General features: G+C 35.8%; 1 long non-coding RNA gene across 2 annotated transcripts; it reads right to left on the bottom strand.

Annotated features, from left to right (window-relative positions):
* Positions 1-1,142: 1,142 nt before the first annotated feature.
* Positions 1,143-19,230, bottom strand: LOC121419892. 2 transcript variants are annotated; one of them, XR_005970652.1, is made up of 3 exons: positions 19,052-19,230; positions 1,817-1,931; positions 1,143-1,308 (listed from the first exon to the last, which is right to left on the bottom strand). It is a non-coding gene; the product is annotated as an uncharacterized LOC121419892 (long non-coding RNA). The 2 variants fall into 2 exon arrangements; XR_005970651.1 differs by having other exon boundaries at positions 19,056-19,229.
* Positions 19,231-24,050: the final 4,820 nt, after the last annotated feature.

Here is a 24,050-nt window from a genome sequence, read left to right as displayed (position 1 = left end):
TCTCATATTTTAACGGGGATTCTAATGATCTAGGTGCAACCATAATTAGGCCTAAATATAAAACATATAACATCATCCTCCATTCAGATTTTCTAGCATTTCAACATCTCATTTTCATACAAATAAAGATAAACCATGCAATTAAATCATGATTAGCTTGGCCCTATGGGGATACTTAAAATGCACTTTAAGTAATCCCTACAACACTTTTTCTGAGCATATAGGACTTCAGAGCACAGCAATGCCCTTTTACCAGCTAACAGCATTATGATTCAATAACCTATAAAGCAAAACAAAAGATTACTTTGCATTCTCATTCACATTCCTTTTATAGTTTGCACGTTTTTCTGAAGCCTGATGATTTCTTGCATGAACAGATTGATTGCCGACTCAAGTTGCCCTTCAAATTGGCTAATAACATGCCTGACCTGGTTGAATGAATATCTCCAATAATATTTCACTCCACGACTGCCAAACTCGAAACAGGATATTGCTAATTTATGATCCTTAATTACGACTTTATTTGTTGAATATTTCAGGAAATGACGACTTTATTTGTTAAATATTCCAAGATGATACATGAATGCGATTATAAGGTCAACCCTAATGTCCGTTTCAGCTTTGTGTAGGCTAAAATGATTGCGGTCACGGTTGTTGGAAGGAAATTATGACATTGTTTGAAGATGGAAATCAAGTGGGAGGAAGAATGGCTTATATTCAAGGAAATGATAATGGTGCTCAATAAACGATTTATGTCGTATTGTTACCTATAAATCAACAAGTTTGTACTGTGCAAGCTCAGCATCAACTGAAAATTTTTATTTCTTAGTATAGCTATTTCTCCTTTTGGGGGGTTTCTCTCACAATTTTTTAAAAATCCCATAACTTTTTTTCTCAAACCTCTCTCTGTATTTCTAAATTTTACACTTCCTTCTTTTTCTCCTAACCCATATGTTGTTGCCAGATTACTCCTAATGTAGTGAAAATGTCTCCCATGAGAAATAAATGGAATGTATAATTCATTCCATCTGTTTGGCGCAAGAAGGATATTTTCTTGGTCCAAAATCATACGACTTAATGCTGTTCTGGCTCCGAAACACAATTTCATTGCTCTGACCTCTAACACTAATCATGCCAAATGTAAAATTAATTTCCCCATCAAAATGTGTATTTATCAATATAGACTCTCTTGGCTCAATTCAAATAGTATATCATTTTTGGCCATCTGTTGAGAGAAGAAACTGGCAGAATGGAAATTGGTAGCACTTACCTTGTATTCACACCGTTTGTGGCAAGCAAATCTACATACTGCAAAAAGTGAGGATAAGAGGAAATGAAATGATATTGGAGACATTTGCTATTTTCAACTGCTATAATTCATTAAAACGCAATGATTCAAATTTGTATTTATTCATTCATTTGCTCATTCACTTATTCACTCACTCACTCATTCATTCATTCATTCACTCACTCATTCAAATATTGTAATTTATTCATTTATTTGTTTATTTATCAACTCATTCACCAATTAATTTTCAATTATCTATTCATTCAGTTATTCATTCATTCATCCATCCATCCATCCATGCATTCATTCATTCATTCATCCATCCATCCATCCATCCATCAATCCATTCATTCATGTTATTTTATTAATTCATATATCTAATTATATTGTATATTGATTCACTTATTCATTCATCCATTAATTAATCCCTTCATTTATCCATACATTAATTTATTTATATCTTTTATCAATTAATTGATTCATTTATTCATTCATTTATCTATTCATTTACATATGGGTAATACTCACCTCTGCATATTCTACCCTCATTCCATATGATCTCCTTACAAAAACCACAGCTATGGGGATTCCTGAATATCCTAGTCTTAAATGTGTGGGTCTTAGACTCTACAGCTTCTTGAGGCTAAACAATACAAAAAAGAGAAGAGAAAAAAGCATCATTAAATCGGTTCCGATAATGGTATCAGTACTAGCAAGCTTATAAATTCTCACATTGAAAAACAAGTGAAAGTTATGAATTCTAAATTGTGATTGTGGGAGCATCATGGTCTAGTGGTTCTGACTCTTGTCTTTCAATGAAAGGGTTTAAGTCCCATCCATTATATTATTCCCTTCAGCAAGAAATTCATGCACATCATGTTACACTCAACCCAGGTGGGTGTTTCATAAAGCTGTTCGTAAGTTAAGAGCGACTTTAAGAATGACTGGTGATCCTTTCTTGTGGTAAATGGTATATTCATTGGCGATGGTTTAGCGCGTAAGAAAGGATCACCAGTCGTTCTTAAAGTCGCTCTTAACGAACAGCTTTATGAAACAGCCCCCAGGTACCTGAAAGGTATAAGGCTAGAGACAGCATAGAGTTTACAACTTGCATAGTTATTATCATCAAATAGAAAAACATAATCATATTACAACTTTATATAATAACGTTCTTCTTTTATATAACACAAAATGGATACAATCATCTCTTAGCAACCTCTAGTCATCATCACATTATGGGACTTTCTCCACTCCATGTGGAGCATTCCAGGTTGGATTCATCTTCATACCACACACACTTTCAAATCTTAAAGTGATTGGTTAACATTGGTTTGACTTTTAAAAAATCTGAGCTTGAAGGTCACACTTGTCACCTGTGTCTGTGATATGTTACAAAAATGAATCCCAGAAAAAATTGCGCTCCAGAATCATTATTTAGTGCTTCAAAAATTGAAATATAAAGTGACCGGAAACACCATCTTAATTTCATCCCATACACTTATGTGTACTATTTAGGCGTCTATAAGACGCATTTTTACATAATCGGGGTTTGCCTTGTAGTTATAGCTTTTCATTCTCAAATAATGGTTCTTTTCAAGGTTTATTAGTTCTAATACATGCTCCTGTCACATAATTCATCTTGGTTTGAGAATTTTTTAAATCGGCTGCTCACAAAGTTAAACAATACCTTTAATAGCTACCCAGTTTAACACCTTTCAAAAGTTCCAAAGAGTAGAATGTTAGTCATCCAGAGTACAAAGAACTCTAGTGGTGTGTGTTTGGTGGGGAGAGGGGGGTATTGAATTTATAGAAAAAAGTCAGATTACACATGAAAATACTAGATATGGGACAAGATCGGGACCAAATAAATTACGGTCAGTTTTGAAAAGTTTGGCAGTTTCTATTTTTTATGAAACCAATGTGACAATCAACATTTAAATGCAAAAGAAACCCTGAATGAAATAGTAGCTTATGTGTGGAGCCTAAATGCTCTTGACTTTATTAGTCTAGGGGTACATGGATTAATGTCCTTATGGCTCCAACAGTCTCTGGACAGGTTGTAGACCTAATGAGTCTCCAGATAACAGGTCGTGTGATGGGGGATATAAGACAGTTAATCCTTTAACTGTTATAAAATACAATGGAAATCTCTGAAGCTTATCTAATCCAATGTTTTCTTAAGGATTATCCCTAATCAACTTTAAGAGGGTTCATACACAATTATCCCTTAATCGCTTTGAATGGATAGAAGAACATCATGCTCTGGCACTGGTTGTATCCGAAGCATTTTCATCTGTGTATTTCTTTTAAGAGTAACATATAAAGTTGTAAGGTTGAATTTTAAAAATAGTATGGTAACTGCCAGGCAAATCACTGATCATTGCTTGAACACTACCCAAGGAGTGGTGAAAGTGTATTCTTTGGGATAAACCAAAATCTGATAACCATCTGTAAACTGATAAGAGATGTAAGGCTACAGAGTGATTAATCTTAGGTCCAAAGATATATTTATAGAAAAAAAAGACAACGTAATTATGAGAGCAGAGAAATAAAACAAATCATCTCACAATAGCGGATCCAGTGGTATATTAATTTAATAACCTTTTAGTCATATTCATTCATTTATTTAAGTCTACATATCATTATTTTATTATTTTTTCTTGGGGGGGGGTCTTGCAAAATGACTTTGAAATCTAAAGGCAAATAATATCAAATCAACACATTAAAAAAATAGGTTCATCAAAAGAGGGCACCCCCTCAATAATGCACTTTCTAATGATGAATCACGTCAGATAAATTCTCAAAGGCTCAATAATTCTCAAGTTTTCATACTTTCTGACACCAATCAGAACATACCTGTGGGAGATCATCTTTATACTCGAACAACATACTTTCACAATCCGATATCACTTTACATTACAAGCATTCTTCACATGAAAACACCTACAAGTTCACTGTTATCATATCCGTGATTGACATTTCCAGCACGAGCTCACAGTTTCCAGAGACGATTATCCCCAACGTGTAACAGATCAATACTAATTCAATTCAAAAGCAGCTGTACTTGTAAACAAGCAATATATTCTGACAGGAACATGCCTCGCTATTATTGACGCCCTCTGAAACTGTGTACACATACTAGACTGGGGCCGTTCCAGGATCTCTCACCGCAGAGTCTTCATAGAGATGATATTTTTATTGTAAGGAAACATTGAAATGAATATATAAGCCTTGCTGAAGTATTCTCTCTTCTCATGTCTGATAGGAAAAGACCATGGACCATGAACACAAATATCCTCTAAAACCACCAAGTATGACTATGGATCCATCTAGAATCTAGTATAGGCATATTCTTCGCGATGACCACATATTTGACACCTAAATCCTCAAGAAGTATTCCAAACTTTCTGCTCTTGTATTCCCCCAAAAGAAACAACTTTTCACTTTCTTCAACCCGGAGCTGGCGTGAATGCACGGAATCTGCACTCGGGCATGCCATACTATGCTTACAAGTAGATCGTGTTTTGAACACCACTATTCACAATAAACATACAACCATATTTCTCTCCTTATTCTCTGTCCCTCCCTCTCTCTCTCTTTCTCTCTTTCTCTCTCTTTTCTACCCATGTCAGACTCTCCTTTATGTCCCTCAGATTTCTTTTTTTTGTTCCATCATGCTGAAAAGACTCCGCAAATTTACTTAAAAACCTTTCCATTGTTGACTCAAGCGATGTCAACTGTGTATAGGCAAACCTCTGCAGTGTGCAATAACCCATGCCCATTCTATTTACCGACATCAATAGCGATCTCGACCGCTATTGAATGGAGCGGCTAATATAGCGTGCAGTTATGGGAATTTGATAGAATTACAAATATGTCCCGAAAAGCTCCTAGTCTGGATGGATTTGTGGGGGTAAACCAATTTTTGTTTCGGTGAGCATGTTGGTGGATGATGATGTTTGAAGACAAATAGAAGCTAATTGGGCATTTAGATTGTGGGCTGGATGTAAACAACACAAGATACTGGCCCATTTAACATTACCTTTTGAGTAATTAATGGAATCAATCATAAAATTTCTGTATACTCCTAGTTTTTTTTCAAACAGTGAATCTTGTAAATATTTTGCAAAAATATTCTTTAAAGGTCAAGTCCACCTCAGAAAAATGTTGATTTAAATAAAGAGAGAAAAATCAGACAAGCACAATGCTGAAAATTTCATCAAAATCGGATGTAAAATAACAAAGTTATGACATTTCAAAGTTTCGCTTATTTTCAACAAAATAGTTATATGAACGAGCCAGTTACATCCAAATGAGAGAGTCGATGACGTCACTCACTATTTCTTTTGTTTCTTATTGTTTGAATTATACAATATTTCAATTTTTACGAATTTGATGATTAGGACCTCATTGCCTGAAGCACAAAATGTTAAAATAATGGTATTCCACATGTTCAGGGAGGAATGAAACTTCATTTCACATGACAATGACGAGAAAATCAAAATATTTCATATTTCATATAATAAAATACAAAAGAAATAGTGAGTGAGTGATGTCAACAACTCTCTCATTTGGATGTAACTGGCTCGTTCATATAACTATTTTGTTGAAAATAAGCGAAACTTTCAAATACCATAACTTTCTTATTTTACATCCGATTTTGATGTAATTTTCAGTGTTATGCTTGTTGAATTTTTCTCTTTTTATTCAAATCAAGTTTTTGTTGGGGTGGACTTGTCCTGTAAAGGCATTTTTTTTATTACATTTCTCCAATGCCAATTGATTAGAGCATACCTGTCATCTGATGTTCAAAAAGTTAATCTGGCATGAATAGGCCCCCCCCCTTGCATAAAAGCTACCATAATGGTATTCATCCAATGGTAACTTGTATGAAATCCTTGATTTTGATTGCCTGCCGATCAGCATAACTATGGCAGTTACCTTTGGATGGCCAAGTTAACATAATAGTAACTCTTATGTAAATGTAACAAGGCCCAGGTCATCAATTGATCCTATTTGGAAACCGCACAGGAGATGATCAAGAGAGAAGAATAATTGTTAATTGATAAAATATAATTAGACCATACATTCCAGGAAAAGGGAGATCAAATATTTATACAGTTTAGCATGACCTTTACTTGCATTGCTAAAAAATAAACTTTTAAAAGAGATTTATTTTCTCAGTAAAAATGTTAGTTCAAAATGAACATATTTTCACTAGAAACCATTTCATGAAGTTTGGGAGGACAATTAAACAGGGTGTAGCATGGAAGGGTGGGAGGAGTAGAAAAAAAATGGGGGGGGGGGGTGGTGAAAGTAGGTGGTTTCAGACCGCCTCGAAGTTCATTAGTTCCAGGTATTTGGGAAATGTGAAAGCAAATTACGCGTAATCTCCCCGAAAGAAAATACCCGGTAAGTAGTAGGTACTTGTCAAAATTATGAGAACTTTTGCGGGATTTATCCAAGGTCGCAGGTATTTTGGCAATGTGAAAACAAATGACAGGAACTTTAAACACAGCATGTAGTAGGGCATGGGTGCTGTGGGTGGCTGCTGAGCTAGCGATTTTGAATCTCGCGCATTGCTTGCTTATCAGACCATATATCACGCACGCTCATAACTTCAGGAACTTATCCCGAAGGATATGTTTCGGGGCGGTGTGAATGTGCGAATAATTATACATGGGTATTTACTTGCCTGAAAAAAAGGTCTTGTAATTTATCGGGATTCTTGTGATCTAGGCGGTTTGAAACCACCTATACCCCTTTCATTGTGAGAGCCGAAGTGGAGTTAGTCCGGAGTCCAGGAGGAGTTACTCCACTTTGGAGGGCAGTATGAAAATTCTGAGATTAGTTCGATCCGGATTCAAAGCGGAGTACTCAACCCACTTCGAGAAGAGGGTTACAAACGGAGTTACTCCGCACCGGAAATGCGGTATGCGCTTATCGCTGTGATCTCGCCAAACGTATGGCGCGAACTCGCTTGGAAACCATGGCAATGACTGCGGATACACCGCTGCGGTGCTTGCCAATATGAAAGGGGGTTTAAAGTCGGTCCGCAGTACAAGCGGATCAACTCAACCCGGAGTTACTCCGGATCAACTCCACTTCACCTTCACTATGAAAGCGGTACTAGAAAAGGGTGCTGATCAATCGGAAAGGGGGTGACTGGATGAAGAGGTATTGCCAATTCTACTAGTTTTTAAACATATGGTCATAAACTATTTTGGTATTCACATAAATGACTATGCCTATTATATGTAAACAATTATGTTCAACATCATGTTAAGATTTCCCCTGCCAATTTACCATTATAAATCATCGAAGACACAGAAATGGAAGGTTGGAAAAACAAGTCAAAATGCCAATGGCATCAAACATCACTGGTACATTTGTGGGGTGGATGATAGAATGGGAGGCAATGGGAATGACATGATATGACCCCCGTTCACATGGAAAATTTAATCCAAAATAACAGAGGACATGGTCTGGTTCTTCAATGAATGGTTGGGTATGGCACAAACAGTGTGATATTATCTGGTTATACTAATACAGATTGACTGAAAGGGAGGGGAATAGTTAAACCATGCATGTTTAACTGACTTTATAATGGTATTAAGAGTCAAGACGTTATGACATTTCCCTTTCCCTATGCATAAGCCAATCTTTAAAAAAAGTCATTCTAAATAGAATAAGCTAAATGAATCAAATGTAATACTTAAAAAAAATCAATTTTTGATTTAAAAAGAAATTTTAATAAATTAAAAGACTTCACTAGTAATTTTTTAAATAACACATTCAAGCTCAGGACTGAAACACAGGGTAATGTATGCTAAAAAAAACCCTTGTAGTTGAATATACATTCCTTTACCACGAATATTATATCAAATGAACCATCACCATAGATAAAACCCAAAGTTATACTAATTATTCCTTTAATAATATCTACAAGTTTGATAAGTAGTAATGGTACCCCAGATAAACAAACCTCTGAAGCATTTCTGGGTAAATTGCCTATTAGAGAACGCCTGCATCTGTTTACTGTTAAATCCATTAACATTGAGCATGTACGTTGAAATGTTTTGTGCATTACAAATTGCTATTTGTGTAAATTGAAATCACAGTTGTGACATTGATTGGACAGACTCTAAAAATAAAGAAAGAGGCTGTCATTGTAATGGACAAATGTCATGGCAGACATGATGTCAGTATTTTAATGAAACATTGTTTCTGAAATGGTCCACGAGGAAAAAGAGCGTTGATTAAATATCTTCATTTATGTTCCAATAAATAAAACGGGTCTTCCTTCTGACCAAAAAGAGAGAATAGTTGATTTCAAACTGCCTCACACACAAGATTTCCCGTCAAATTAAGAGAATTTTTTCAGGCTCAAAAATACCCAATAATTATTTTCACATTCACACTGCCCCGAATCATACCATTCAGGGAAGGTTCTTGAAGCTATATTTCATTTAGAATAATGGACCCATTGTATGTTAGCCTGAATGCTGGAAAACCCGCTTTTTTTGTTTGCTCCAGTTTGTTTACAATTACTAAAAATTAATTGATAAAAGAGATTCAATTTGATAGCAACTGTTCCACACTAAACTTTGAAAATAAATTCATAATAATAATAATAATAATAATATAGGGTATTTATATTGCGTACATATCCACCCTGCTAGGTGCTCAAGGCGCTCCTATATTACCCGGCTAAGCTAGGCGTTAATAGCGCACACAGCTTTTTAAGGAATTACTTCCTACCAGTACCCATTTACCTCACCTGGGTTGAGTGCAGCACATTGTGGATCAGTTTCTTGCTGAAGGAAATTACACCATGGCTGGGATTCGAACCCACGACCCTCTGTTTCAAAGTCTGAAGACTAATCCACTGGGCCACAACGCTCCACAATTTTTTACACAAATTCATATATAACAATCATGTATTAACAAGTCAATAAAGACTTTTCAAATAGATTAGAATATCAATTCAAGATAGAATATCATAGCATGTGCTGTAATAATGACAATACAAAAGGCCATACCTTTTTCAGAAAACGATCTTCAAGTGACAGTAAAAAAAATTGTGAACTTGGAACTTACAACTCAATTGACATAACGCATAGATAACACTACAGTTTTGATATCAATTTCAGTGAGGCAATAGGCAAGCTGAAATACATACCCAACGGTGAGGAGGGGACCTCAGAAAATTCTAATAAACACCTAAAGTCGTACATAAATTCCAAGAAGGGGACGAGATTCACAACACCGCACTTCCTAGCTACATGGCACAGCCTACACAGATAAAAAAAAAACAATCCTTGTTCTGGAAGTGACACGATGCTACCACTACGCTCCCACCACCATCGTGCACCTCTACCTCATATCTGTTTCATTTCAACACAATCAATTTTGATTTCTGTCGGAGTCGACTCTGAGTCGCGGCGGCGAAGGGCAGAGACATGTTGGACTGCGAACAGATGGGGAGAGATGAGGATGATAGAGGAAAGGAAAGAGAGAGAGGAGAAATGGGAGACAAATACTTAGGGATTCCACAATGCATTTTTATCGCCATAAAACAATCGGGGATGGGATAAACGTGAAGGGCGTACAGAGAGAATGACGTTCGAATGAATGAGGGGTGGGGGGAACTTTTCACCCACTTTCATCTGTACGATTCCTCTTAAATGTTCAATGGGCAAGCATGCATTGGTTTTCTTTTTGATAGAAACCATTTTGTACCATGATATAATTTTTTCAAGAAATGGTTAAGAACCTTAGAGAAAAAATGCACCAGAAATCCTAAGGATAACTTAAAAACGAATCATGCATAATCTGTTATTTTCTGGGCATTACTTTTTCAATCAATAAGAAGGTTAGGTATATATCTACTTTCTCAGATGAAAACATATATATACTTGATTACATAAAAAGAAATTGTTTACTGGCATACCATCAAACCATGAAAATGCATCTACATGATTTCTGGTCATTTTGGTGCTATTTACATTATACAAAACTGTTTTTCTTACTCTGAATTTAAGAATATTGAGAAAATGGGCTTTCAAGGAGTTAACCATTCACTTTCAGATGAGGAGTCACAAGATTCCAAATTGATCTTGACTTTTGAATAGTGTTCTACCAGGGTAGGTGATGAAGGGGTGAATAGAAATCACAACAGGAAAGGATGGAATGGTAAAATAGAGAGAAAAAAACATTGGTATGGGGGGGGGGGGCAAAATTGGCAAATTGAAAACAATTTTTTTCTGCATCAGAAGTTGGAATAGAGCACAGATATTGATACTTGAAATAGTGTTAAAACTAGGAAAAGGGCACAAATTTATACCTCACCCTTGGAGCCATTTTGTCTGTAGGAGAATAGAAGAGAAGAAAAAAGTTTTTTTTTCAAATATGAAAAAAGAAAATGAAGGCTCCAGGAAGACATACATGAGAGGGATGAAGGCGAGAAGAAATCATGTTCACGATGGTAAACAAAAAAGGGTAGATGGAGAATAAAAAGATTGAAAAAGAGGAGGCGCAAAAGGGAGAGGTGAAAAGAAAGAGTGAAAGAGAGAGAAAGAATAAGACAGAGAAAAAATACAGAGAGCGCATCAAGACACAAACTCTGACATATCAGGGCACAGCTGGAGATGACAGTCAAGAGATAATTTTAGCGGTGAACAACTATGGACAGACGAGGGCTGTTCGTTTCATGTCCCGCATTCCGGGCTTGAATTGATTAGGAACCATACTCCAACCCCTCTCGTTCTATCGCTATTCCATCATTCAAATCAAACAAACTCACATGAGAATCTTAAACCTCACAAACCAAACATTAAGGTGTTTAATGACCATGATACATTTTCTACCTTATTGTTCTTTAATACTATTTGTACTCTTTTCATTTCTTCAAAATATTTAAAACTCGTTTTAAAGAGCCACATCAAACCACCAAAAATATATAAGTGACAGGTATTCTGTTCTTTGTAATGTAGTTTTCAGGGGAGGGGCTCATGTTGTATTGCAATACTACATGTTTGTATAAATTTCCTTTTATGTTTTAAATATTTTCAAATTTAAACATCCATAGTGTTTATTAACCAGTATATAATTTTTACATTACTGTGTAGGTAATGACAATGGAGGACAAATTTCTATGTTTTTGATATGGACCAGTAAACTAATCTGCATCTAGAACTTTTTCAAATTGAAACTCAATATGATATCAGTCTTATTTGTTCTTTGATCATAATTTGTCATAACTCATTTCGCTTTTCATCAAAATTTGGATATCAATATCTAAATTTAACTTTGATTAAAAATATGGCCCTAAACTCAATAGTAATTTCCAAAGGCACAGACAGGTGTTTCATACAGAATGATAGTGTCGAGGAACTTTAAAATGTAAACTGGCCTTTGTATCAGACCTTATGTCCTATCATTTAAGGAAAATCATTTCTGGGACAGCTTACTAGGTGGACAGAGTATATCATAAATGGTAGTCACATGTGGTCAATCTAAAGGTCAGAATAACTTCTAAATTCATCCATCTCGAAAGTGTTTCACCTGATATTGAAAATAAATAATTTTACTGGACTAAAATTTGGTATGTATATATTTCTAGAGAGAAAGAGGAACCAAGCCAGGTTACAGCAATATAGATTATCAAATATTACAGGAGCAATGTAGAATTATAAACGTGAATGTATATAAATTTGTTATCTAACATATGCTATATCTCTAACATTTCTCTCCTGTTTGTCAGATAAGGGACATGTGCAATGATCCAATGCTCTGCTCTTCGCTATTATTTCATAATTGTAAGTATTAATTATGAGGATTTCAATTTAAAACTAATTTAAGGGCAGAAATCAGCATCTTTAGAGATTAATGAGTGACTAAACGTAAACATGGTCGGCCCGTGTATGCTTTATATTAGAGCTCAGAGTCAAATATGAAACTAATATAAACAGGATACCCTATACCTAACATTGATATAACTTCAATTAGGAACTAATATGATCAGGGTCAGTTCACATTGAAGATTTAATCCAAGAGAGATGTGAATGGGGTACATACAACCGTTCCCGATCAATACATTATGGTTCTCTACTCAAAATTATGTGATGCAGGATATTTGTGACTGGATTTTGGTATACAAATAATGAAGTGATTACAATAAATGTGAGGGATAGCTTTCAGATTACACCCTCAATTCCAAGAATTCAAAATTATTCCAGATCGACTGTGAATAGTGACTAGCCAAACAATAGATCTAGATTTAATCTTATTGATTCATAAAGCTAAATGATTTGAATTGAAACCTTTCGAGATTAAAAAGTTAATCTGTAAGATAAGATTTAAATCCAATATTTGGCTGTTCAATATTCAGAGCTGATCTGGATTTATTTTAAATGCTGAAATTTATGTTCAGCTTAATGTGCATAATTTAACATAAAGCTGAACATAATTCCTACAAATTACAAATGCACTGTACGCTGCAGCAAACAAATTTATTACCAACCTAATGTGAACAGGGGCTTGGCATCCCAAGTGATGCTATGATAAGTGGCTAGGTATTGTGCAACGTTAGAGATTTGTGGAAAGGAATTGTCATGTCGCTATTGTCAATATCACTCAATGCATGCTGGTTTGAAAAGATATAGGCCAACCTAGCTTCATAATGATCATACTCATTACAGAGCGTTTTGGAATTTAAGGAGTATCTGTTCAGGAGTAATGGAAGAAAACAGTCAGTGCACCATATTTTCAAGCAACACGATATGAATTACGAACAGAAAATATTCAAAATACCAATATCAGGGTCTGAACCACAAAGTTGGTTTCATTTATCATCTCATGCTTTCTAAAACTAGTTTAGTGGAAGCCGGTCCAGGAAACCAGTTTGGAAGATCACTTTGCTAGCGTTCTCACTTCATCACCCAAAGGTGGTTTTGCTCTGGAAACGCTCTCAGTGGGGGGACAAGTTTCGCGTGATATTGGAAATCGACCATAGACATTCTACACAGTGTGTGGAGTGGAACGCTCAAAATGTGCTGGTCGCTTCCTGAAGAACCGTTGTATCCTTACTTATGCTGCAACAAGTTTGACTAGGCAAAGCGATCTTGACAACTACATCATGAGGTGCTTTTCCAAACCGGTTTGGAAAATCGTTTCCAAGACCGTTTCAAACGTGCTTATTACACGTAAAACTAGTTTTCAGTAAACCAGTTTTAGGATGGCAATCAGAAAGGGGTCCAAGAAGGCCTACTCATCTATTATAGGTAAATGCCAGTTTTGGTAACGATATCAAAATGAGTTCGTACAGAATCCAATGAAATGACCACCAAAGTGTCTGTTTGTATGAATAAAACATATGTGCCAAAGGATTCTGGAAGAAATTGTGTAATTGCTGAGAAATTAGCATATAAGCACAGGATTCGGGTCAAGCGTCGGGCACGACATTCAAAGCAATAATAATACACTGTCCCACGTGCGCTTATCTGTGTTGGTGATCTCCAGTGTGAATATTTTTCAGCGTAGATTTCAAGATTTCACAAAGTTCAGTTTATGTGACTGTACCAGATCTAGATCCTCGATGATATACTGACAATTAAGCCTGGTTTTACAGACTTTTTCATGAAATCAGTGTTTACTGCAACTACTGGCATTTTTCCCCGGGGGGGGGGGGGGGGCCCACTTCAATTCACGAGTGGATACCATGCGCGACCAAGGGGTCTCGAAAAGCACCCTAAACACGTAATTTCCATATTCTGAAAACGAACCCCTTAACAAGTATTGGAGTGAGAAACCCTACCCTTAACAAGTATTGGAAACAAAAACGATACTCTTGGCAAATATTCCCTGAAATGAACCCCTAAACAAGTACAGGAATGTTTTATTGTTACGGTTCCTTCGGTCGTCGGCTTTACCTTATTTGGTTTAGTACGACCCCACTTCTACACCTCGCGCAAATCGGACTCTAAACACGAAGTGTTGGGGCAAATGACATCCTTTATAAAAAATTTTAATTTTGTTTTATCATCCCCGCAAATTAGACCCTAAACACGTAATTTTCCTAGCGAAATAGATACCCTTTTTTCATTATTTTTGTGTTTTTGGCACCCTTATCACGTTACGTACGTAACGTGCTCTGTCGTGAAAAAGACATCCTTTTTACGTGTTTTTTTGGTCGCGCATGGTATCCACTCGTCAATGTAAGTGGCCCCTCCAGGCATTTCTCTTTAAGTGATCACTCTATAGGCCTACCTCATACATCACAATAGTACACAGATGCTTTTGAATTATAACTTTCAAAGCATTTAATAATTTTGCTCCATAAGTCCAAACCATCATCACAAGTAGTCATAGTAAACTGGTCACCATCCCAACTGCTAGGTAGAATATCCTTAACAGTAGCTACCACAGTGGTGAAATACAGGCTGTTGCACTTTGTAACTCCAGAGTTTCATGACAACTGAATATTTGCCATATTCTACAAAATGAAAGTTTGAAACTTGACTTTAACTGAAAATTAATTGATTGTTATGTGAGCCTCAACATTGCAAGCAAAAAGTTGAGAGCGAAATTTTAAATGATATCCGAGATAAGCCGTCTTCATGGTAATGATACCAATTACCAAGAGATTTTCGTATTCATGTTGCAAATAGCTCTAGGACATTAGCAATAGGGGGCTTCCAGCACAGTGAATGCTGAATATTATGCTCAGGTGAATTATAATGGTTACCTGTTAAAAAACGGGATGAAAAGGACAAACATGTGCACCAGAAAGCATTGATATTTGCTTGTTACCTCCCAAGAATAGAGTGCATTCATTTTGCACAAGATGGGAGTGAAAATTATACTGGCAATTGTCATTTTGGGCATTATTTAATGAATGAAATACATTCCATTCCTGCGTTAAAACTAATGATACATCATTTCTACTTCATTGAATTATCTGTCTATCTTTCTCTCCTCATAGTTCTTAATATGAATAGAGCAAGCAAAGCACTGTGGAAAATGAGATATTTATGAGAAAATCATCACATCAATATGTATTGAACACCTGCTTTTGATATATCTAAAGAGACATCATTCCCACAAAATAGGTTACTGATTTTGAAGAATAGGTTTTATAAATTGAAGCTCAGCATAATAAATCAAGTAAGCTACTAAATTGAAGGACACAATTCAATAGGAATGGAGGAATGTATCTAGGTATTATGATACAAAAATGACTGAAAATGTCAATCAAGGCCAGCTACACACAGCATAACCATTTTAACAATAGAGTTGTTCTGTGTAATATAATTCATCCTTTGCCCGTCCCATATTTCTACGATCCCATACCTCTGTTTCACCTTGTAAGAAAAGTTATTTTGGGGGTGGACAGCAAAAATACCAGGGTTCATTTGTATGGCAGAATAACATTGTAAGTGTAGTATATTTGTGGGAAAAGTCAGTCATTGGGTATTCATGGTGATGGTAAATATACAATGCTTGTGTCAGATTTGACAAGTTTGGACTGCAAGGTGGTGGGTTTGGTGTGGGAACTGGACAGAAGTAAGGTAGAGTGGGTGTGGCAGAGAATGAACAGAGCAAGGGTAGGCTTTGACGACCGACAAGAGAAATATAGAGAGAATGATACAGAGTGAAGGGGAGAGAGAAGAAATGAATGACCAAGCAAATAGGCCTAAATGGGCAAAATAAAAACTGGGGCCATGGGGAGGGGGTGCCGGAGATATGTGCGGAGAGAAGACGCTAAAGTTCAGAGGTAATATTTATAGCTTACAGTTTACAAGGACTACAAAGAGCCAAAGAGAGGAAGAAAGTGAGAAAGAAAGAATAAAAGGAAGGAAGAAACAAATGCAAGAAATGAAGAAAAAAAGGAAGAACTAAAACGGAAGAAAAATGACAAAATAGAAGGAAGGAAGAAATGAAGAAGAAAAAGAAGGAAAGAAGGAAGCAATGCAGTAAGAACAAAGGAATGAATGAAAGAAAGAAAGAAAGAATGAATGAAAAAAAAACAAAAAAGAAAAAAAGGGGAAAGAAGAAAGTGTTGAAATTGGATGATCTCAATCTGAATATTTCCATGCATGAAGGATTATTGCACAGGACATGCAACATGGATCCTTGTTATTATTGTTTATTCAACTGTAACAGTAAACAACTTTGTTTACTTCTAAACTCCACAGACCATAAAGAATGCAGTTTGTTTTGTTGATAGCTCTGTGCCTTTGTCCACTTCAAATGAAATGGGATCATCTGGTAGAAGACTGGCCAAGTCTGAACAGTACGCCTACCTTTTTTCAATGAAATTTGTTGAACCAGCCCCAGGTCCTAGACCAGGTCCATGAGTTTGCAAAGCTAATACCCCTTTCATATTGCGCTTTTCCCTGGCGAATTTGCCGGCAAAGTTCGCCAGCGAAGGGGAAGTGTCCAGTATGAAAGGTACACAGGAGAACTTCCCCACGAACTTCTCAACCTCTAGAGATTGAGAACTTCGCGGCGATGCCATTTTTCCGATGTAACATGGGTCTTACACTACATGGGCCAAACCCATTTTGGTCTACTGTCAATTTAGTCTAATCACATTTGATCTAAACTATATTTGGTCAAATACCCATCAACCTTCCTCATGGTCTAATTTCCACACTGTCTACCTCAAATGAAAATTACGTCCTTAACAGTTCGTCTAATTGTATAGACTGAGCAGAGTTAGACCAAGGAGCTTCAAACAGAAGCTTCTTGGTCAGAACAAGTTGATATTACATGAAATGCACGTACATGTAAAGCTGAACTAGTTGGTAATTACAGAAAATGGTAAATGAGCTAAATGGTAAATAGACCATTTTGATAAAAGACCAAATGGGTTTGGCCCACGTGGTATTCAGTAGACAAACTGGCTGAAGACGCAAACTAGGATTAGACCGTGGGGGATGAAACGAAATAGAGAATAGACAAACCAGGAGTAGACCAAGTGGTAATTTATCGACAGCAATGCCAGCCAATGTTACTGGGGTGGTCTCCAATATGAATCCATAGGAATACATAACCATGGAATTCAGCTTTTGACCTAGCAAGATAATAATGAATTTAGCTACTGTGTAGCAGCTTTATAGTGCACTAGCTTTCATCAATCAAAGAGTCAAAGGCATATACAATCATTTATGGTGTTGATTTGATAGTCAGGTCACTCTACAATACTTTGGAATTGGTGATAGAATAGAATTCTATTCAAAGTTGACTAAATACAGCAGAGGTCATTAGTGAGTGATGGAATTTCAGTTGATGAATATTTATTGACAATTCACTTGTCAAAAGTAAATAAACAGCCTGATCAAGAGATAAGATATAATTGTCAGCAAGAGGGAAAATTGCAATAATTTCTTACATGTATTACCAATAACATACATTGTTAGAAATCTATTATGTGTATACTGTTTACTTCTGCTCTCTAACAATTAATATTGTTTCTTTCTATCTCATGTAACTTGTGAAAACAAAACAAAAATTCCTGTAAATGTAAAAATGTTGAAAGCTTCAAATGTATGATGATATATAGTGGTAGGTTGAGCAAATAAATACCATTTCAAATAAATATGAGCATGAAAAAATCCAACAGAAAACACATACTTCATATTCATTCACAACCTTATCAAACTTTAAGTCTAAACTTTTGATCTGATGATTATGACTGGTTGCATGTATGCTGGAGATCTATACAAGTTTGATCAAATAGACTTTCCATATATAGGAAATTATAAGGCCTAAAATAAGCAAAGAAGTGCACACCATATGTCAGCAAAGATGAAACCCAAAGTAATAATAACCACACGGGGTTCGAAGAAAAGTAAACAGAGCCGTGAACAAAGGTTGGGATTTGGTCATACAATGACAACCATTCAATGTAATCAGAACATACAATAATGATTCATGAATATTAAATCAATAAAGAAAGTCTGAAGTTCTGGCTTCCTTTATGGTCTTATTTACCTTACACAGTGAATCACTGTTTAACGGCCCCTGACCCCCCCCCCCCCCAAAAAAAAAAAAAACATCAGAAAAAGAAAGTAAAACAAAAGATAAGTAAATCAGCAGAATTTCAAAATGTGGAAAGCATTTTACATGTGCTAAAAATCAATATGATAGTCAGCGATATCTAGCTAACTATTATCAATCCTTCCTTTTGGGTCCCATTAAATAATCAATACAAACTAGACAAATTAAATTCATAAAAAGAAGAAAAAATGACAAAGAAGAAGAAACAAACTCAAGGCTAATAAGAGGGGATTTTGGGTGTAAGTCTTGATATGGAGCAGGCTGGTGAGAATGCGATTGGAAGAAAAAAAATACTCCAATTACTTTAATAAAAACATAGAATTATCAATTGAAACAATAAATTGCATAAAGATAGCACAACACCATCACCAACACATCAAATTTTCTTCCAAATGCAAGTAAAAACCAAAATGGCCATGGTATTTTCACGAGCTGTAAACTTAAGTTTATATTTAACCAATCTGACAGGACACTTTGGTGTAATTAGAATTGAATAAAACTTTGGTTTGAAATGTTTGAACAGTGCAATAAAAACTTACAATTATATCTGACAAGTATTGTTTTAATTGTGTATCATCATCAAGAAACCTAACCTTTCATTTGTCACATATAAAGCATTATGTGGATACATCAGTTACAACCCACTGGACTTCTTTTACCCTTTTAGAAAGTAGACCTGGAAGACATGGGTTTACTTACTCACTGATTTGATCTTGAAAATCCAAACACAAGAACTCCCTTGCAGTTGACAGTTCTATATCACAAAGTAAATCCAAACTTTTTTGTTGTTGCTATTTCCTATGCAGTTGTAGCAGACCATGGGTTGGGCCAGACCCAAAGATACATCACAAAGGAGCGTAATTGCAGAACAGCGTTCAAAAGACGTTAGCACGAAACAGACAAACATGGAACAATCCCTTTTGAGCTGGTCTTTCTTCAGCTCTTGGTATGAAACCAGCATCATCTGTGTGTTTGCTATGTGTTGTCATTCAGTCACGTTTTCTGCTTGTTTATACCAATGGATCCTGCACTAGGACATGGAATGCGACAAGGGGTAGTCTGCAAATCAGACTCCAGTTAAAAGGATGATTGGCGGCAGGATTCGCTACAATATGAACGCTGCTTATGTAGAATCAGTAAATCATAATGTATATTTATGTGATTTGTCATTGAAATGGAAGTGATTTTGAAGAATCTAACTGCAATAGACTATCAATCAGACCCTATTTGGCAAGTTTATGTATCTGCAATAATATTGTTTCTTTACAAATTGTGACAACAGATATTTTATAGCAATAATGTGAATTTTTCCAGCCAGAATTTCATTAAAACAATAAATAAAACATCTCATAAAATTTAACCCATTCAGTGGTTATTCATTCAATGGAAAGGTATGACGCACAGAGTTGTATTCTTAAGGTGCCACAACTAACAGGAAAAGAGTATGGAAGTTATAAGCATTGGCTAATATCATTAGAATCTTAACGAGAAGGATCATGAACCTTGAAATATGAAGTTTTATACCTCCACAACATGAACTCAATATATTTTTACTACTGAGAAAAAGACAATGCAATACAGTAGGTATGAAGTTGTGATTTTGATAACAAAACTGTCATTATGTAATTGCAAAAGCACATAAATCCATTGGTCTATTTCTGAATGACAGTACAGTTTTACAAACAGGGATTTTCAGCAAGAATTTACAAAAACACAATTCAACAGGACCTTTGATTATTGTGTAAATGTTGTACTGTTTGGGGTATAAAGTATAAAGTTCACAGTTTTGTGTGGTCTTCTGATTTTAACAGATAAAAGGGTTTATCTGTAAGCATGGCATTTCATCTTAATTGGTATGATATGGTATTCGATGAAAACATTTAAAACACTCACAATTCGTGCTGGCTAGATTTATATAGAATCATGCTTGAATATTGTTTCAATAAGGTAAATGTGAGTTGATTGTTACATGTATGCCAAACTTTTTAGTTGGTCTCCTTCTCTTTCGATTTCATAGTATTATTGTATTATAGAAATTATTTATATGTTATATTTTGTAAATATGTATATTGAACTATCATTGTAAATGTAAAAAGATTGAAAGAAGAAATAAATGAATTGAATTGAAACAACATTCCTTTCATGAATCTCTTTCTGATAAATTTTCAACTTCTTCTGTATCTGATTTGATTCTCAAATGTTCATTTTGCAAGCCAATGTTAACTTGCTATGGGGGGGGGGGATAAAGAATGACACATTATTACTAATGAACTTGAACAATTCAAAAGTTTGAAATTCTTTTACCATTTTTTTATACTTATATGGGGGTAGCTAATATTTTGATGGCCTTTAACAAATAAGAGAAAATATGGGGACATAATTGACAAAAGGCTAGTTATTGGCAATATCCCAACAGTTTGATAATGTTTCTTTTTATAGTGTTTCTGATAATTTATTGATGCACTATTCTAGGAGAATAAATCATAAGAACTTGTAGTTCCGGTAGGTAAATTCATTTTATTGATGAATGATACAGGATTTGAAAATGAAAGAGCAAATTAACTAAGTGATGGCAGTGATTAATAATCTAGTTATCTATAAAGTGCTTCCTTTGCACGTACAGATTTTATTACTACCCGGTCATTGCATTTAATCAGTCATTCCCACACACAAAGTATGCACATCCTCCACTCCCTGGGGAGTATTGTAGCCAGTCGCCAATGAGGTGCAAACAGTGCTGGACAAGCTACAGTGAATTTGCATTCTACCGGGTACCCATTTCGCATCTGCATGGATAGTGGCAATGTGGATTAACACCTTGCCAAAGGACACTAAGCTGTGGTGGGATTTGAATACACAACCCTCTTGATTGAGAGTCAGAACCAATACACCACAGCTCCTCCTGATGATGATGATAAAGTCAGTCCTTAAGCATTGATGATGACACCTATTATTCTTCATCATCCGAAAGTGTGCATTGATGTAGAGACTAGACCCGGATCAGAGGTACATGAATACACAGATAGTTATGTCATGTCACTAAATTACCAGACAATTTCTTTGATGAATGTCACATGTAATGCATCGCCTTGCCATGGCGGTACCTGTCAGCATTCCAAAATAAAACCTCTAACCCCATCCAACATTACAAGGGAGTTTAATATCAAGCCTTCAGGATGATTTTTTTTTCAAACACAAACCATTCGCAGAAGGGGTCCATTAACACTGAAGTTCAAAGCTTCAGCTTACTTCAAAAAAATGATTCAAAATGCAGGAAAAAAATCTATATAAAACCACTTTGGTATAATAAATTTTTGCTTTGCAATGCACAACAGGCTCAAGAACACAGTAAATTTACTGGAAATGCCTATCAGATGACAAAGAAAAACTGGGAGGTCTTTGTCGATAAGTGGTGAATCAGACCAGCAGTTTTGTCCTAGGTTTAGGAGCTGACGAACAATTGCAAGTATGTCATTTGTCCACAGTCACAAGTTTCCAACAAAGACCTCTTGGATGTTCTTTGTCATGAAGGGAATTTGCAGAGCGAAAACTTCCTAATAATCATTGGAACAAGAACTCTAAACAACTTCTGCAAGGATGCAGGGGGGGGGGGGTAATTCAGGTTTGGCCTCCACTTTTAAATAAATGTCTCTACTCCAGAGGAAAGTTCCAATTATTCTTTCTTTTTCTTGCAAGCTTTATCATGATAACAGGCCAAAATGTGAGAAACCCTGATGTTATTGCTTCATTGTGTTAATGCCTCCAGGTTTCTAAATATAGGATCAAAGAAAGTGCATGCCTGACATTGGTTGGAATATTTCTAATTCCATCATGTGGACCTGGACAGTGTTGTTTTCTTTTGCTGAGCATTATTTTGGGAGGTGATGTTTTTGTAGTGTTGCCAAGTTCTGTGTCCATGTTTTGGAATGTTTTGACTTTGGCTCTATCACCAGGCGTCCTGGTGAACATGAACTAGACTATGATGATCTAAACTGCTTGAAGAGATTAACTCCTTGTGACTCCTTGGATATTAGCACAAAGCTTACTCATAATAATGACATTGTCTGACAAAGGGATGTGTGCATTCAGCGAGCTTACGAAAATACAAAGATCTAAATATTGACGATCATGTTTTCCATTTTACAAATTCAAAGTAAAATTTTCAAAGAGATGGATCGAGGCACATGGGCCATGTATACCCCTCACCCCCCCTTCTGCCCCAAAACCTGAAATAAACAGTACCCCCATCGGTATGCAGTGCCCTCTCTTTTTGCCCCCTCTTGAAAGTGAGAAACAAAACATGCCCCCTTTTCGACTGAAGCCCTCTCCCCAAATAGAAAAACAATCAACTTAGATCCATCTTCTTTGCCCCCCCCTCCTATTGTTATCTGCTATCCACTCATTTAGTTGTTACTCAATCATACTGTCTTCATCAAAGACTATTCCATTATCTAACAAAAATACAATACAGAGTGACAGAAGTTTACAGAAAGGCTATGACTTGATTTCTCTAATACGAAAAGTACATAAGACACACAACAGTGAATATAGCAATCTATTTCACACTAATAGGCATGTAAAATCTAAGCTTCACTTAGATATCAATTGAAAAATTACTCAGTATAAGTGTCTTCTTTCAGTCTTGACAAACATTGTTTTCTTTGGGTAGAGTGTAGAACTTGCATTTGAGTATCTGATGCAGTCAACTGGATGCAGTTACAACGATGGGGAGACTCTCGGGGTAAGGAAGTATTAATTCAGGGAGCATGTCTTCTTAAATACTCTAGAATTCGCTGGCATGAAATACTGTTCTTTACTTTAATTTGACAAATTAAATCAATAATTTGTCGACACAAAGGACTTTACTTTCAGCCAATCAGATTTGAGTATCTGGGTCCCATTTCATAAAGACTTGTTATAGTAACAAATGAAGAATTTCTGTAACAAATTTACCATCAGCCAATCAGACAGAAGGATTTCAGTAGCTTTTAACTGTTATTGCATATTTTAAATTTTTAACAAGTTTTATAAACAGATCCCTAATAGTTGCTAAAGGAGGGGCAGGGCCATTTTTTTAATAGGGCATTTAAATGAAAGGGAAGGCAGTGCTCACTTTACGTGCATCTAAAGCCATCAAACAGACTGAACAAGCATTGCGTTTTTTTATTAAGGTTACCTCATATTTCACTATATTTCAAAGTGTCTCTGATTTCAAATCGCTGTATCATTTGATTGATGCCATGTCTGATTTATATACCATGTTAATTCTTCTGATGTTATGTTTTTTGTATTATGTTCATAATTATGTGAATATGTAAAATAAAGTCAAATTAAATTAAAAAGGGCATCATTTAGCAAAATAAACTTTTTAAAGAGACACATGCACTGGATTACCAACAGGGCACCAAGACCTAAGGTAGAAATGGCACTTATTTTGGCCTTATATAATGAATAAATAGATAACTGAAAGGGCCATTCTGTGGGCTTCGGATGCCATAGCCTTGGGTTAGTTCGAGCTCTGCACTTTCTGAAAATGATATGCTCCAGAAGTTGAAACTAGTGAAACCTGTATTGCTCTGCTTTAGTATGGAACTTCTTGTTTAACCAGAGCAGATGAGTCAAATGCACATATTCTTTAACCTTGTATCTATCTGACAGTGGCAGTAATTAGCACTGCAATGATTCTGGCTGGAGAGGG

Source organism: Lytechinus variegatus, chromosome 1, assembly GCF_018143015.1.
Source record: "Lytechinus variegatus isolate NC3 chromosome 1, Lvar_3.0, whole genome shotgun sequence".
NCBI lineage: Eukaryota > Metazoa > Echinodermata > Echinoidea > Temnopleuroida > Toxopneustidae > Lytechinus > Lytechinus variegatus.
This window is presented reverse-complemented; position numbering and strand designations above follow the sequence as displayed.